The sequence below is a fragment of the Capsicum annuum genome, unplaced genomic scaffold (assembly GCF_002878395.1).
Source record: "Capsicum annuum cultivar UCD-10X-F1 unplaced genomic scaffold, UCD10Xv1.1 ctg1490, whole genome shotgun sequence".
NCBI lineage: Eukaryota > Viridiplantae > Streptophyta > Magnoliopsida > Solanales > Solanaceae > Capsicum > Capsicum annuum.
In genome coordinates this window covers 1,776,885-1,794,237 of record NW_025820315.1, presented here as the reverse complement: position 1 = coordinate 1,794,237, position 17,353 = coordinate 1,776,885, and positions in this window count along the sequence as shown.

Below are 17,353 nucleotides of genomic sequence, written 5' to 3'. Positions count from 1 at the left end.
ACAGGTACAAATACAAACAAAGCACTCCTCCCTACTATTATCGGCGCACTCCTACCCACTAACCCTCTACCCTAATTAGCGTCCTCCACACTTTCATATCAAGGGTTATGTCCTCCGTAAGCTGATCGCTTTATGTCATGCCTAATCACCTCCCTCCAATATTTCTTCTACTTACCTCTACCCCGCTTAAAATCATCCATCGCCAACCTCCCACACCTCCGTGCTATCCATGCACTTTCCCATCACATGTCTGAATCGTCACAAACTCACTTCCCACATCTTGTCTTCCACTGAAGTCACTCTCATATTCTCTCGAATAACCTCATTTCCAACCTTATCTCTCTTGGTAAATGCACACATCCATCTCAATATCCTCATCTCTGCCACATTCAACTTTTGGATATAGGAGTTCTTAACTAGCCAACACTCTGCTTTATACAACATAACCGGTCTGAACTGCCACTCTGTAGAACTTTTCTTTAAGCATAGGAGTAGGGCTGCTTATCAGACAGTTTAGATGGATTATTATGCTTAACGATTTGGATTGTCCATTTTAAAATATACTAATCCACTAGCCAACTAATAAGATATCGATTGATTTGGTAATGGGTAAGCAATTATCGGGTGGTTATAGGCTAAGAACATTTGCACAAATATAATAATGTAGCGAAACTTTCACAGAAACAAACACACTACACTTAAATACAGGAATGAGCTTTAATCTAAAGTTTATTCATCATAGTAGCATATGTTCCACCTACAATTTTGAGTAGAAGTAGATAATTCCAAATGCCAATAAACTGGATGTACCATTAAATAACTATCACTAAACTACAAATTTGAGACTCGGCTGAACATAACCTACATTATGAGGCTGATAGAGAACATCACTAACCCTTTCTAACCAAGATTAACGAAGAGGATGGATCACTTAATAGGTCTTATAACAAATACACATAGACTCCACTTACATCAAATTATAAATAAACAACATGGGTATATGATTTTAACGGAGTAATAGATAGCAGAGGCTTTTAAATATTGTAGTAGTAAGTAAATCATGGTAGATGATGGGGCTTTAGCCTTTAGGTTTAGGATTTATAATAATATAATATGCATTTTATATAGTAAGAGGTGAAAGTGTAGGTATGACAATTCTTAACGGGTTAACGATTTAGTCAATAAGAAAATTGAGTAATCCATTCCCACACCAATAAATCGTTAATTATAAAATTTCAATCCATTGACCAACCGTTTATCCGATAACCCAATACCAATAAACCAATAAGTTAATTTTACGGTTAGCTTATTGATTATGGTTTGGTTTTGAATAGTTCTACTTAGAAGACACCTTTTTATCACACAAGACTCTCGAAGCGAGTCTCTATTTCAACCACTCCGCACCAATACACTGAGTGACATCCTTATCAATTCTCCATTCCCCTGAAGGCCCAATATACTTGAAACTATCCCCCTTCCTAATGTTCTGAGAATCTAGCTTCACCACTACATCAGTCTCATGCGTCAAATTACTAAACTTATAATTTAAGTACTCCGTCTTGATCTTGCACAACCTTAACCCTTTAGCCTCTAGTGTTTATCTCTAAACCTCTAACTTATCATTAATTTCTCCCTGGATCTTGTCAATTAGTGCAACATCATCAACAAATACATACACCAAGGCACTTCTCCTTAAATATGTCACATTAAAACATTCATCACAAAGAAAGATAAAAAATAGACTAAGAAACGATCCTTGCTGTAACCCTGTCAAAATAGGAAAGTTCTTTGAATCTCCTCCTACTTTTCTCACATGAGTCTTTGCTCTGTCGTACATATCCTAAATTAACCTAATGTATGCTGCAAGCATACCTATAGTCTCTGAAACTATTCTCGCCATGGAGACTCGAATCTAAATGCGGAAAAGTAAAGATAGATGGATAGGATATCAAAGATAGAAAGATAGACACAAATATGATAATAAAAGGGCAATCAAAGGGTGTATCAAACCTAAAATCCTTTCTTAAAGATTACCAAATAGCACCTAACTCTTACGTGACCGCAAAAGGGATTAAATCTCCCTTACAACTGATGTTTCTAATCAAATATCAATATTCACTTTTCCAAGCTCTCAACACACTCCAAATGGAGGTTCATGAATTCATCATTCTCAATCAACAAAAACTAGCTAAAATAAGTCTAGCTATCAAGTATTTATAGTTTGGCTAAATATTACATAATTAGAGCCCAAAAGTGATCCAAATGTAAGAAAAGGCCGACTAGGGGTTGTTTTGACCCACTGTTGAAATGCTAGAGTGGATCCAAAGCACCTTGGGTGTATGGCCCTTCAAAGGGGCTTTCGAGCCTCATTTTTCGCTCCTTCAACCTCGTCAAAGTCCTTTGACCCTCCTTAATGGTAATGTTCATCCATGTGGCATCTTTTAATATTACTAATGAGTCATCAAAAACCTCAAACATCATACGTATCTCATCCAAGTATTCAAAGGTAATTTGACTTGTATCATCCTTCTCTTTTTAAAAAGATTCGACCTCGAACCCAAACTTTGCAAAACCAAATGAAGGACAAACAAATACAATATTCTCATGACATGAGGGTTAGTGTTAGCACAAATAATCATAGTATCATGCCAAATTTGCACAAACTTAAGATATTACCAAGGATCCTTTGTGGTAATCATTAGAAACTTATTGAAAAATACATAAATGAGTTGGATATGGGAATCACCAAGAGGTAAGGAAACCACGAAGGTCATAATGGCATCACTAAATCAGGTAAGGATACCTTCACCTTAGGAGCCATAAGACACAATTGCTCCATCACCTCTTTAAGAGACCACATCAAAAGTGGTGCCTCAATTGGTTTTAAAGTCCACAAGATCCATATAGCATTGTCATTCAAATAAGTGGACTAACCAACAAGTTCTCTACCTTTACATAAAGCAAATCCAAGACTAGTATGGATATCATCATAATCAAAGAGGTAGTATAGAAAGGAGTCAAGTGCAAAACTCATCCAAGGTACTATTATCTACGAGAAGGCTATTTGGCTCAAAATATATAGCATATAATGCACACAAGGATGGAATCAAAACTTTTAAGCACATATAACCTTTTCCTTTCAAACAATTTTCCTTAAGTAAGGGCTATAGATTATAAACAATTCATAAAATAGAGGATTACTAGCATGGAATCCATTCAAAGTATTTTCAAGAGGAGAATCTCTCCTTGACCTACAAGTAGTGAAACCTTGGTCAAGATTGGAACCACACAATGTTGAATTCTCTTGGATCTTTTCTTTACTTCTAATATTTAATGAACGCTTATCTTTGTTAGAAATGCTTCTCATGCACAACTTGGGTCTATCAAGTGGGTTGTAAATCCCAAGAAAGACTTTTCATCATAGGGAAGAATTCCAACATCCTCACTAAACTTTGCTTGTCAACTACAACAAGCATCAAGTTGGGTGCATGGAAATCACCACATTCAAATTTGTCATCGAGTCAAATGGATAGAGTGGCCATAGACATGGGTCTAGACAACACTTCTTTCCCCTAAACATATCAACTGAATAAAAAATATACTCTCCGCACTAGCATAAGCATCATCAAAAGCCAATAGATTAGATTCAAGATCATCACCATGCGTATTCTCAATAATAGGAGCATACAAAATATAAGAAGAAATAGTTTCCAAACAATTAACACTTCTCTTTCAAAGGAAGAATCCTAAAGTAGAAACATACCACCACTAACATCAAAGGAATCATTACTCAAGTCATCATAAGAATTAAGTAATTCATCCTCAAAACTATCAAACACGGGTGGGGTACCGTACAAAGGATCACAACTACAAGCATTTTCATAGGAACAATCACTAATTAGGTTTCTTAAATCTCAAGCAAATCAAAGTTATCATCACCCAATTGATCATTCCTTTTCAAAACCTCGCATTCTTTTCCCTTAAAAGTACTCTCATTTTTAAGAAAGAAATTTCCATCTTTAGAAGGAATGTAGTCACACCATAGTGGGTTGTCATATAGGCTATAGCCTTCAAGATGAGCTACACCATCAATAATATTCACATTACTAGGTTCACTAGAAGTGATTGTACCATCTTTGAACATAATATTGTACTTAAAGAGAGAAAGATCAATCAATGAGGGAGGATTAAAACTTGTAAGTTCATTCTTAATAATACAACTATCAAGTTTTGAAAAAGTTTCAAACACATAATCATCCCTAAGAGCAAGACAAACAATAGGATATTCATTAAAGGATATGCTCAAAGGGTCACTCCTATTTACTTAACCAATATTTTCAACATCATCGCTTACTTCAGGATCATTAATCACATCACAATCATCCCCAAATGGGGTAATAATTTCGCACATAAGTTGATCAACACAAATTTTACACGACAATGTACCGTCATTCATCATATTGGCTTCAACACTAGGTGGACTCAAATTGATCTTACTAGAAGAGTCAATGAGGTCATTGATCTTGGGTGTATTTATACGCCTAAGTATCATAGCTTACCCATATTTTAGTTAAGTTTGGAGAACAAAGTGCCTAGTTTCTTATGTTTTTACTTTACTTTTATGTAATTGAGCTAACCGAGGTGATTAGGATGATTTCAGGTATTAATGAGGTAGATGGAGACATAATGGGACGATGGAATACGGATGGCATATTACATAAGAGAAAAGTAGCTTGTTGGATCAAATGTGGCGCCTAGAAACTATGACCTAGACTAATTTATTATTTATAATTAGTTCAAGGGCTTAGAAGGCAAATATGAGAGAAGAATTACTAAAAATAGTTGATGCTAAATTTTTATCATTATTGAATAGTTTGTATTAGTTTTTGAAGAGGAGAAGGGCGGCTTAGCTTGGGAGAGAGAGAAAAGCATTTTTTTCTCTTATTTTCACTATTTGCACACCAAGATCATCTTCTAGTTTTTGTTATGATGAATATTTCTATTGTGATTTCCATTTTATTCATGAGTAGCTAAGTTTATTAGTTAGGGTTATGGAAGCCTTGTAGCATATAATCCATTACTTTAGGTTTTAAATTCATTATGCATTGATTTGTTTACATTATACTCTCTTCGTTTATCTTGAATTCTCATGGTTGCAAGCATAGAGGATATGCCTTATAACACAACTTGTTCGAGGGAAAGGTTGTTGTTCGGAAAAAAGTGTAGTGATAAAAACTAAGATTTTCCAACCCCTATTTCATATGTTAATACTTTAACAGGATTAACTACTTGGAGATTTCATATTGTTTTTGTAAACACTTTTGATTTGAGAGAACTAAAGTGAATTAGTCCTTGATGGTTGAGAAACACTAGGATTATGTTATTAAAGACAATACGCTTCTCTGTAAGCATGATGCATGTATGAATTCATAAAGCCCATAGTTATAAAGTATTAAAAACTACAAGGTGGATATAACCCTAGCTTGCTGTTTCTCTGAATTTGAATACTATTACACATATCTAATCTTGTTAAACTGAAACCATTAATTTGTGAACTGAATCAAATTCCCCTTTTTTTGTTTTATGGAAATGAATGATTAAAAGTCAACTAATCTGTATACAACTTAATTAGCACCATATTCCCTGTGGGATTCGGCCTAACCTAGTTGGGTTATATATTTGACAACAATCGCTTACACTCTTGTAAGAGATTTGTAATTTGGGCATATCAAATTTTGGTGCCATTGCTGGGGAATACGATTGTCGATTGAGTTTATATGTGCTAATCAATTGTTAGTCAAGTTTTCTTATTTTACGTTTATTTGTTGTTTTTGTTCGTTACAGGCTCATTGTTGTTTATGCCACTAACTAGAAGTTTAGGAGAACCATTATTACCTTTCAATCCTGAACCTCATCTCATTAATAGAATGGCTAACTAACAGGAAGCTGAAAGATTAGCCACTTTGGCTAATGCTTAATTAAATCAACAGAATGTAGATAACCCAGGTCGGGGAACTAATCTAGATGAAGAGGACCTGGGAGATGATGATTTAATTGACCCGGCTAATAGGAGGCGTGCAGCAGGGGTAGTTGCACCTGTAAATCGAAATCGTCTATTCAGAGGAAGACTAGACCGCCAAGCAGTGCAGTTTGATGTTGACAATGATGAGGACGATTTAGATGGAACCGGATCTATAGGGGCAATCATTCTACCACCACTAGCTCCTAGGATGAAATTCAACATCACCAGTACTATGATCCAGCTACTAAATCTGAAAGGACTCTTTGGTGGATTACTTGGTGATAATTCAAATCTATATTTGGTGAATTTCATCAGTATTTGTAAGTCATTTGATAATCCTGGAGTGAGATAAAATGCTATTCATTTAAGATTTTTCCCACTGTCTTTATCTGGAGAGACAACTATGTGGTTGAATGAGCTGACTCCTAATTCTATAACAAACTAGAGAAAATTGAAAGGAGCTTTCCTAGAAAGGTTCTTTCTGCCCTCCAAAATATTACAGTTGAGGGATGGGATCAGCAAATTTAGGCAATTGGCTAATGAAGCTTTGCATGAGACTTGGGCAAGGTTTACAAACAAGTTGACTAAATGCCCAAACCATAAGGTGGCTGATGAACACTTAATGGAAATATTCTATAGAGCTTTGAACTTACTTACAAAGCCAATAGTGGATAATGCTGCAGGAGGAGCTTTTATGGAGCTCACTTTTACTGAGGCCGCGGACATGTTAGAAAGAATGACTAAGACAAGTAGAGCTTGATATACTAGAGATTCTGTGGTAGCAAGCAATACTGGTTCTAGTGTAATATTAGAAGAGCGGCATAGGAGAGAAGAGCGTGATCAGGATATAGCTCACATGAAAACCCAGATGGATCTGCTCATAAAAATTTGCTATCAGGGAATGTAGAAAAGGTAAAAACTGTGGGGTCCCATGGTAAGGGAGCTGAATCAAACACTGAAGAAGAGGCTAATTATTTGCATAACCAGGGGGGTTTCCGGATCGGTTGTTAAGGAAACCAAGGTTGGAGCCATCAAGGAGATTAGAATAATAAAAGTGACAGAAGTGGACTATATATACCTCCTGGAAGCCGTGATAATGCTGCCACCAATTTAGGAAAAATGTCCATGGAGGACATGATGGAGAAACTATTAAAGGGAGTTGAGGCAACCAATTCTGGAGTGACTACTATGAAGAGTGACATACCTTCCATGAGTCAACTAGTAAATTTGCACTCAATCGCTATTAAACAACTAGAGTAACAGATGAGCCAATTATCCACAGCATTCAACCAAAGACAGAATAGGACTCTACTAAGTGATACAGTTTAGAATCCAAGGACTGATGGATCGTGTATGGCTATTACCACTAGGAGCGGTAAGATGTTATCTAGTCCAGAATTAGGAGCCTCTTCTCATACTGATGTGATCGAAATAGATTGGGAGATGGTTGATGAATCTTCAGTGGATCTTGTGGAGTTGGGAGGTTTGAAAAAATAGAGTGCAGAAGTGGAACAACCACCTAAGCCAAAGCATGTTAGTGATGTGGAGCAAGACATAAGAAAAGGGGTAAAAGTTGCTCCAGCTGAAATCCCAGGTCACTACCCCTATTTCCATAATGATTAAAGAAGAAAGAAGATGAAGGCAAGTTTAACAAATTCATGGCTATGTTGAAGCAATTGACAGTGAACGTCCCTTTAATTGAAGCACTTGAGCAAATGCCAGGATATGCTAAATTTATGAAAGATCTTATAACAAAGAAAAGAGCAGTAAGCTATAAATCGATGGATAATCTCCATCATTGTAGTGCTATTTCTATAAGGTCACTGGTGCAGAAGAAGGCAGACCTAGGAGCATTCACTATCCCTTATACGATTGGGTCTCTTGATTTTGATAAGGCCTTATGTGATCTGGGAGCTAGTATCAATCTGATCCTGCTAGCTGTTTATAAGAAGTTGAGTTTGGGAGACTCCACACCCATAAACATGCGACTTGTAATGGCGGATAGATCGGTGAAAAGTCCAGATGGGATTCTACATGATGTACTTGTAAAGGTGGTTGATTTTATATTTCCTGCTGACTTTGTAATTCTTGATTGCGAAGTAGACTTTGAAGTACCCATAATTTTGGGCAGGTCATTCTTAGCAATCAGGAGAGTATTAGTTGACTTGGAGTTGAATAATCTGAAATTTAGGCTCAATGGGAAAGAGGTTAGTTTTGAAGTATGTAAATCTATGGTTTTAAAGTATGTAAATCCATGAAATAACAAAAGGAGATAAGTGTCTTTTCAATTGTTGATATATTCTACGAAGATGAGCGAAATGTACCAGTGAAGGATAGACCTACTGTGGAGACCATAGCTGGTTTGGTTGAACTTGCAAGCAAGGATGTAAGTGACTTCAAAGTGGCTGGACTTAGAATAAAGCATTTTCTTAATCCAACAAATAAGGTACAAATGGTATCATCGATTTATTTTGATAAAGTCTGAGTAGTCAAGATAATTGAGCCGTGCCGCTACGTTAAATCAGGCGCTGCATGGGAGGCAACCCATGATTTTATTTTTATTTTATCTTGTTAAATAAAAATACAAAAATAAGAGTTGAGCCACGACTAAAACTACGACGCTTGGTGGGAGGCAACCCATCCTTCTAATCATTTTTAGTTGTTTTTGATTAAGTGTAGGTGCATGAAGTACTAAAGAGGTGATTGGTACAAAATTTGGTTTGGAATTAAGCTATGTCAATGGTGGTAAGTTTAGGAGTAATGGGAACATTATAAGTAAGTTGGAGTGGTCAAATGTGTAAGGCTCGAGTCATGACTCGTGTTAGAGTTGTGGCCCAAATTATGTTAATTTGCCCCCAAAGTTTTGTTATGCGACTTTATTTTGTGATTTTCAAGAAGTTCTGTGGTGGTAGCATAGGGATCGGGTCGATAGGCCCAATCTTGAAGCGCACCATTGACCTCAATGGGGGTGCAGAGGCGAAACCCCCACGGTACAGACCTTTCTCAATGCTTTATATGAAGAATGGGGTGCATGGCATCCAAGTTTAAGTGTACTACAGGGTATGTGGTGCCCAAGTTTACATAGGCCATGGCAAAGGCATCGCCTAAGACATAGTATAAGATCACCCTAACGTATGCTATACCTTATACGACGCACACCTTAACTTTGGCGATGGCTTGTGCGTCGCACACCCAACTGCATACCTTCACTTTTTCACTTGTGCGACTACCTATGTGGCGCGTAGCCTAACTTATACAATAACAAATGGGGCACCTAACTTACCTTGTGCGGCAGGTTGTGTAACGCACACTTGAGGTTGTGCGACGCATACTTGAGGTTGTGCGATTACTTATGCGCCGCCTAGACCAATGCATATGCTCACTATTTTGGTTGAGCTATAAGCTGTGCGACACACACTTAATGATGTGTGATAACATATGCGCCCCACACCCTTCAAATTTCAACATGAATCCGACTTTGACTTGGGTCAACCCGACTTGGATTTCATTCTTTCAATAGACTCTACACCCTAAATGCCTAAATTAATCCTTATTTCACCCCCAAGACATATAAGATTTCTCCCTCATTATTCTTTTTGTCCTTCAAGATTACTCTTTGCTTTACAAGCTCAAGAATTTCCCTCTTCCTTCCTCAATCTTCCATCTTCAAGGTAAGTTTACTTTCCTAACCTTTAGTTATTATGACCTTTTGTTGTATTTAATTGATTTCTTGAGGATTATGAATTAAATTCTTGCCATGTCTATGTTAAAGAAGGATTTTGAACATCTTGGGAAGACAAGCACCATTGTTGTAGTACTTGAGCTTGTACATGTGAGTGAATTGTTCACAACCAACATGGTAGTTGTGTAACCATTAGTTTCCATCTTATTTTGTTGAATATAATGTTGAGAAAATCGTGTGAAAGTGATGGTGTTCTGTATATCTTTATATGGTTGAAGTTGTAGGGCATAATTTTGTTCAAAAAGTGCTTCATTGAAATAGAATTGGAGAAATTGAAGTGAGTGAATTATATTGCGACTAATGTTGGTGCACTATATTAAAGTATAGTTCGGGGAAGTCTGAGTACCCGACAACAACACTTAATTGGTTTATACTAACAAATTAAGTATGGGGTGGTGACTTCACCACCTTCATCCTAATTGTAGTTAATTTAATTATGTATGGCTGACATGGGTGATGTGATAAATACAGGAAAATAGCTCTGATGATGATGTCCATGCAGGTGGCATGACTCCTAATATGGTTGAATAATAATACTAGCCAGGTTCTTTAGCTTATTATTTATACTGGGGATAGTGCCTAGATTAAGTGTGGGGTGGCTGGTTACTTTGCTACTTGTTTTGTAAGAAATTAGTACCTTCTTCTTAGTGTACTTCTGTGATAGGATTAGTTATTTTGTTTATTTTGTTTCTTGTTAGATGCTTGTTTGATTTAGTCATAATTAGGTGATTTTCTCAATGATGGATGGATGACGACCATCTTAAGAGAAAATTAGTCATTTACTTGCATGTAATTATTCTTGTGGATCACATGACATTATAACATAAGTATGTGATGGATCATTATATTTGAAATACCTAGGCTCTAGTTGTGACTCTTGTTGTGATTGTTGGTTTTATTTGAATTCATGTAATTGTTGGGTCGAGAATCTATAATGCTCCTAATTGAGTTGGCCATGTTCCATGAGTATGTAAGACTATTGTATATTCCTTATTGCAACTGATGCTAGAACTTTCTTGGTATATGTGCAAAGCAAAATAAAGATTGTGAGTTTAGGAGATAATTTAGGCATTTTTTTGACAGCCATTGTTCATGCCTTCTTCTGACCTACCTTTGGACATTATCTTAGCTAGCCCCATTAAGCCTTTAGCTTGTTATTTTGTTAGCCTCATATGTAGCCTAACCCATTTTTGAATAGACTGTAAGTTGATCTAAAAGCTCCTAAGTGCTTTAAGGTAAAATCAATTTGAGTTAGGAGTTTGACCATAAGAGGAAAAAGGTGAAATTGATGTCCCGAAGGCTAGTTATTGGCGTGTGAAATTGATATGGTTGGGAGTAGCGAAAATTGTTGAAAAAGTTCCAAATTTTATCTCGGACATGTTACAATGAACCAGTTTTGGCCCTAGTCCTTCTTGGACATTGTGCACCTCAACTAAGGAAAATCACTTAAGTTGAGGGTGGCTATCATAGGGGTGCGTAATGTGAAATGGGTGCCAAAAAAAAGAAAAAAAATATTTAAAAGAGTTGCATACTCCCACCATAGTGTTATTAATTGAGTTTAATGAGATGAGGTGAAAACAAAATATATAGGTAGATGAAAGTAGTGTAAATTGGTTGTTAAAAATTGGTCTTAGTTGCATAATGTAGTGTATTAAAGCGCTTAGGGAAGATAGTCACTATTTCTGGCCAAAATAGTTCCTACCCATCCTTTAGCCTGCATTATAACCCGTAAAAGACCTATTTGATCCTAATCTTAGCATTCTAATATTAGTGGAGCATTACACTAAGGGCAAGCATATGGTCATCAGTTGTAATTTGAGAATTCTTTGTGAGAGTGAGTGCAACTTGATTTTTGTACCCATTTTGTTAGAAATTGCATGATTGTGAGTAATTATGGATAACTTTCTTGTTGTGAGGGCACATGGTTGATGAAGGTTGGGTAATTTATATGATTTCTTCGCTTAAACGGTATGCATGAATTTTCCAACTTAATGAGTCGATTCTTGAGGGTAGGTTGTCTCTAGTAATGATTCATGAATCTACTTCTTGTTCATAATTGTGGTGTGAGCCTATTTGAGCATCTTGTTTTCCTTTGTGGGTGCTAAAACTTGTGTAGTATGCATAAATGGATATGTTGTTCGAGGACTAACAAAGCTTTAAGTGTGGGGTGGTGATCTTGGGTGTATTTATAAGCCTAAGCATCATAGCTTACCCATATTTTAGCTAAGTTTGGAGAACAAAGTGCCTAGTTTCTTATGTTTTTACTCTACTTCTATGTAATTAAGCTAACTGATGTGATTAGCATGATTTCAGGTATTAATGAGGTAGATGGAGACATAATGGGACTACGGAATGTGGATGGCAAATAACACAAGAGAAAAATAGCTTGTTGGACCAAATGTGGCACCTACAATCTATGTCCTAGACTAATTTATCATTTATAATTAGTTCAGGGACTTAGAAGGCAAATATGAGAGAAGGATTATTAAAAAGACTTGATGCTGAATTTTTATCATTATTGAATATTCTGTGTTAGTTTTTGAAGAGGAGAAGGGCGGCTTAGCTTGGGAGAGAGAGAAAAACATTTTTTCTCTTGTTTTCACTATTTGCACACCAAGATCGTCTTCTAGTTTTTGGTATGACGAATATTTCTATTGTGATTTCCTTTTTATTCATGAGTAGATAAGTTTATTAGTTAGGGTTATGGAAGCCTTGTAGCATACAATCTAATACTTTGGGTTTTGAATTCATTATGCATTGATTTGTTTACATCATACTCTCTTAGTTTATCTTGAATTCTCGTGGTTACAAACATAGATGATATGCCTTAAAACACAACTTGTTCGAGAGAAAGGTTGTTGTAGTGAAATAAAATAAGATTTCCAACCCCTATTTCATATGTTAATACCTTAACAGGATTAACTACTTGGAGATTTCGTATTGTTTTTGTAAACACTTTTGATTTGAGAGAACTAAAGTGATTAGTCCTTGATGGTTGAGAAACACTAGGATTATGTTATTAAATACAATACGCTTCTCTGTAAGCATGATGCATGTATGAATTCATAAAGCCCATAGTTAGAAAGTATTGAAAACTACAAGGTGGACATAACCCTAGCTTGCTATTTCTCTGAATTTTAATACTACTACACATATCTAATTTTGTTAAACTAAAACCATTAATTTGTGAACTGAATCAAATTCCCCCTTTTTGCTTTATGGAAACAAATAATTAAATTCAACTAATCTGTATACAACTTAATTAGCACCATATTCCCTATGGGATTCGACCCCATCTTAGTTGGGTTATATATTTGACAATGATCACTTACACTCTTGTAAGAGAGTTGTAATTTGGGCGTATCAGTCATCAATAGGATCAACTAGTATTTCCACACTCTCAACAGGTAAATCATCAACAAGAGGTAAAGAATCATGAGACTCACATATAGATAAGCTACTACTCACACTTAATGTGCTATAAGCCACACAATCATCATTCACATATACAAAGGTGTAAGAGTTAGCTGTTTTACCTTGATGTTCTTGAGAATATTCTTCTTTTCCTTTGTGTAAAGGTCCTTCACAAGCCTTTAAAGCATCTAAGATTTCCCTCATCGAATCTTCAAGGGGAATATTCTCTTTTGATTCTTGTTTTCCTCCGCTTTCCATGTTCGTACCTACGCATATGTCCTTGTTAAAAGAAGGACAAACAATGTTAGCTCAGTTTGGATACTTCACTCCTCACAACCTCTTATTTTTCCTCTCTTAGGTTACCACCTTGCACTCCCTTACTCCTCTTAATCTTTTTTGTCTCAATTTCTTTAGGCTTGGAGTAATTCGTCATATCTCTTTGAGATTTGGTAAGAATGGATTGAAAGAGATGATTTCCCTATTGGTCATTTGGAGTCCTATGCCAATTTTATACATTTGGAACCTTATGTTATGCAAACCAATTGGCACCCAAGCATAAATGTCCATGTTCCAAGGAGAAGATATCACACCACACCTCCTCATATTACCCATATTGGGTGAAGGAAATCATCACCCTCTCAGAAACCTTATACCCATCCAAGAAGTATGGAACAAGTATAGGCTCTTGAGGTATCCCTAGATGGTCAACAATAGGTGGAATAATGTAGTTTCTATATCACTAATCATCTAGCATAAGGAGGCATCCCGAAATCCCACAAATGCTTACCTTTTTGGAGTAAACATTTCTTCTTGGATCACTATTATAAAGATTGGTATACCCCATTGGTACATGGGTACCCATTATGAGTTCTTTTAAGGCACTCCATATTTAGCCGGACTTCATTATGGATTCCTACCACAACAATGTCGGTCCTTGAATTTGTGTAAGGACACACACAACTTTTTCAACTTTGCTCATATCATAATCCATTAAGATCCTTTCAAACTCCCATTCCCAATCAAGATATTCTTCGGGACTGACTCTGTATGACCCCGCAAAATCTTAAGCTTAATTCAGTCCTTTAAATCTTGTTAAGGGGTCCCAAACTTAGAAAATTGTATCCAAGTATTCATACTTAGAGTTATTTTATCCTTCATAGTTGGCGATCTTATTTCGCAACCCTTATAACCATTAAATATCAATCTTTAAGTTGCTTCATGATCAGGAATGTCTGTAGGTGTTCTCGGATAAGTTTCAGATTTTTCAAACATCGTTTGAAGCATGTTTGGGAGTCCAAACCAGTTTATCGATGCGATCTCGATACGCTGATGAATATTTCCCCCAGCTTCCAGTGCAATTTCCAGTGAACCAATGTGAACACAATGTGGCGCATTGGCCATAGCATTGATTCCTTCGACGCAACGCGTTGGTCTACACGTCGCTAGGCTAATTTTTAGTCATTAAAAAGTTGCATCCTCAGGGGTATTTAGGTCATATTTCTACGTCTGCCAGCCCCTAAAACACAAGATTTAGCCACTTTAGAGGCAAAATCCATTCACTATTCTTAGAATTACCCAAGAAACAAAACCATAGGTCTTCTAATTCAAGGTTCAAGATTCAAAAACTCACCATTAACCTTAGTCAATTCAAGTACCAAGGTATGTAAAGTGTTCATCCAAGGGTTCCTTCTGCCCTTGGAGTCCAAGAAACTCTTTTAAACTTTAACCTGATTGATTTCATGATTTTTATGATTGGATTTAAGTGTATTCATGATTACAATGTTAATTGGATTTCTAATCCATGATTTATTACATTATTCATGTGGAATTGATTATCATGTGTGTAGTATCATGTGAATTCATGTAAAAGCCATTGAATTATGAATTTGGGAATTAATGTTATGATGCCTACATGTTGCTTAGTATCATATGCATATTGGTGCTTCCCAAGTGTTTGTTAAAATGCTCATGTGAACTAAATGGGGAAAAATTATGTCATTCTAGTATATGTGTAAACTTATGCCTTACAAGTGTTTGATAAAATGACCCTATGGATAAGTTATGAACAAGTGCACAATGCTATGCTTTTCAAGTTTACTCTATACTGTACTTTTCATGCTATCGAGTCCTGGTGGTATTCAATACCTAAAAATTTAGCTATTTAACTAGAGCTATAGTAGTTATAGAACAGTCTCAGTAGTGTTACAAATAGTAGTACACAGTAATCAGTCATAGTCTCAGTTTAGTATTCAGTCCAGAATTCAGTGAACTCATTCAGTTAACCAGATTTAGTAGTATTTCGTCAGTTAGCAGAACCTAGTGAATTCAGTTCAGTTTGGTTAGATAGTATGATCAGTAATAGTTCATTCAAGCCTAGTATGGACTAGTAATCAGTTTAGTGTCTATTTAGTCGAGAGTAGGATTCAGCACCGAGCGAACCTAGGTATAGGGGCATTCCTGCCAGTATAAGGTTTGATCCTTAGTAGCAATCCCTACGTTATAGAACTATGTAGCCAGCGTAGGTTAAGATATCTTCCTGCTAGACTAGGGTTGATATATCTCATATGAGTTTTCCTACCAGCGAGGGTTGACAAAAAAGCTTTCTGTCAGAGAGGGTTAACTCACAGCTTCTCTTTACCTATGGCACGGTATTGACACCCTTCCAACTAGGGTTATAGGTTGGATCTTAATCTATTTAGAGAAGGGTATGTCGATTAGATGATTGCCTCCTACAGTTTTAGTTTCAGTCTCAGTAAAGAACTCAGTTCGATTCTATAGAATCAGGATTGTTAGATACAGTCACTCAACTCAATATAGAACTCAGTTTAGTTCTATAGAATCAGGACTGTCAGAAATAGTCAGCTAGTTATCAATCAAGACTGTCAGAAACAGTCACTCAGTTTCCAGTATTACAGTATCAATAAACTCAGATATCAGTTAATTAATATTCAGAACTCAGTAACTAGTATTGACATGATCTCAGTTACAGTTTATGTATTTATGCATGTACTCTCATTCAGTTATGTTCACGTTATTCGGCCAGTTATTGTTCATTCATATGAACTCATGCACATCAACTTACCTTACTTAGCATACCAGTATATTTAAAGTATTGACGCATACTTTTCTTTTGTGCTATGATATCTTATATCATAGGTTCAGACGCACGGGCTCCTGACCGTACTTAGTAGCCTAGCCTATCAGTAACAGACTTAGTGTTGAGTTCTCATAGTTCGAGGACAAAGTATTATTTTAGTATTTCATTACAACTTTTAGTAGTCGGGGTTAGTTTGGGGCTTGTCTTGGCAACTCCATAACTCAGATAGTTAGAGGCTTTCAGATATATTTTAGTATTCAGTTTTCAATATTCAGTATTTGTTTTCAGTCATGAAACTCATGGAGATATCAACCTAACTTCCGCATTTATTTCAGTAATATTAGTATTGTCATGTTATTATTATTCAGTGCTCACAACAAGTACCAGCCATGGGTTAGCTGGTGGTCCTTCGGGGTCATTAGCACCGTATAGTATTCAGGGTACTGACTTGGGGCATTAAAAACTTAGTATCAGAGCCTAAGGTTCAACAGAGTCTTAGGAAGTCTAAAAAGTCGCATCTAGTAGAGCCTTGTACATGGGTGTGTAGCGCGCCACACTTATGGACAGAGGGCTATTAGATGTCTTAGAAAAAGTTTTCCTTCTTTCAGTATTCATGTCATGCGAGTGAGCATGAGCTTCAGATAAACTCTCAGTCTAATATTTTCCCCTTTTGTTTACAGAACATGTCTTCAAAAAGGACTAAGAGAAGAGGAATGGGAGATCATCCAGCACCTCAGCCCGTCCAGCTAGATCCTCTGGACAAGCATGTCTCCCACACGGAATTTGGAGCAGCTTTCACCACCCTAGATCATTCTGTGGTAGCTTAAAATGAACGCCTAGCTATTATTCCAGTCAGCCTAGTGGCTAATACTACTACAGCCAAGATTCGAGACTTCACCCGAATAAACCCTCCCTCTTTTACTTGGTCAAAGTCAGATGAGGACCCACAAAATTGATTAGGTGTAAAAGGTTACAAATATTATGAGGGTGAATGCTAGTGAGAGTGCTGAATTGGCTGAATATTAGTTACAGGATATAGCTCACTCGTGGTTTAAATAGTGGAAAGCAGAGAGGGCCA